This window comes from Poecilia formosa, unplaced genomic scaffold (genome assembly GCF_000485575.1).
Source record: "Poecilia formosa unplaced genomic scaffold, Poecilia_formosa-5.1.2 Scaffold717, whole genome shotgun sequence".
Lineage (NCBI taxonomy): Eukaryota > Metazoa > Chordata > Actinopteri > Cyprinodontiformes > Poeciliidae > Poecilia > Poecilia formosa.
In genome coordinates, this window is record NW_006800656.1 from 146,926 (window position 1) to 148,550 (window position 1,625).

Here is a 1,625-nt window from a genome sequence, read left to right on the forward strand (position 1 = left end):
GAATAAAAAGGTGCGAGTGGTTTAGAGTTGATCACCTGTTCGGGTTGTTCTACCTTTGTTTACCTTTGCTGTGGCGCATCACAGCTGCTGTACACATACACACACATACACACACACACACACACACACACACATATATATATATTTATTTAATTTTTTTTGGTACCCCCAAGAAATTAAAACTACTTTCACCCCTGCTTCTCTGCCATCAACAGCTAATAATGCACATGTTGAATATTTTATGTCTTTACACAGACAGTTGGCATAGCGACTTTACAGTGGTAGCACCCAGTCTGTAGGTCCTGTCTACTTTCTTTTTGCACAATTTCAGCTTGAGGGAAAACCTGAGGTGCACAGCACACAATTAGAATGGAAGCAAACAGCGGTGGATGGTCCCTAGGGGATGCTGGGGCACCTTCCCAAATGTGCAGAGTAAAAAAATAATCTAAAAATGATCTATAAAGAATTGTATCATCAAAGCTTATTTTCCTTAATAATGTATGCCTAAATGAAATCTGAATTATTTACACATCATTTCCACCAATCAAGTTATTGTGAATTTCCCCTGATAGACACCTATTAGGTCTGTCCTGAGGTGGTGGCTCTACCAACCCAGAAGAGAAACTAAATAACTGTGAAAAAGGCTGCTCAAGTGCTGAGGCCCTTTAAGGGGGCGGAGCTTAGAGCACATGTGGATCAGCGCACAGATGAAAAAAGGAAGAGAAGAAAAGGAAGGAGCCGAGAATTACCAATCACATTTGTGTAATTTAAGTTACCTTTTTATTTTCAATGTGTGTGCGTGGAATACAAAACCACACTGTTACGCCGAAATAAAGACTGAACAGCAAGTGCAGGCTGGACCAACTGATGTGCGACTCTGGTTTCTTTGGGGTTCTGACCGGACACACCACAGTGATTTAGCATTTCCATCAGCAAGTTACAGTTTCCTAACTTTTAATAGCCATTGTGGCTACTAGGGGAAAATGATAAACATTTGACCTATCAGCATTGCTGAATTTAATGTCTTTGGGCCATCTGAATTTCACCCCTTGCAATAGAAGATGCTGAAAAGTTTTGTGTTGATGGTGACAATTGCAGGTAAACAGCAAAGCTAGGCCGAATTCTCCATCTCAACAGAGGATTTTTCAAATGGCAGGTAAGCTGGTGGTCAGTGCGTTTTATTACTCTTAGTTTCCATGCCGCTCTGCTCTGTTTCACCGTTTATTTTTTTTTTTGCTGCTATCATTTGTTTTTTGCTGATTATCAGTTATGAACATTGCGGTAATTTATAGATGTTTACGTTTTTCTGGTTAGCATAATATTAATGCTGATCTGGATAAATGTTGCTAAGATTTCTTTTTTTTGGTTAATGATAATGTTCTTGTTGAGTTTCTGTGCTTGCATAATAATGTTAATGTTTGGATGATATCGTTATGTTTGCTGTTTCAAATAGAGATGTGCTGATCAGGTTTTTTCCTCCCGATACTGATACCGATCACCCATGAGGGCCAATCACCGATACCGAGCACATAATAAATTTTTTTTTTTTTATCATAAACACTACCGGTTATATGTGGAAAAAGGAACCATGAATTCACCTTAATTTAGACAAAAACTTGTTTTTA

At 38.6% G+C, this 1,625-nt stretch overlaps 1 protein-coding gene across 1 annotated transcript in view; it reads right to left on the minus strand.

Annotated features, from left to right (window-relative positions):
* The window catches only part of LOC103131098 (solute carrier family 12 member 2), a gene marked incomplete at its 5' end in the record, with an annotated part of 15,357 nt that overhangs the window by 9,246 nt on the left and 4,486 nt on the right, over positions 1–1,625 (minus strand). The window lies entirely within an intron of this gene.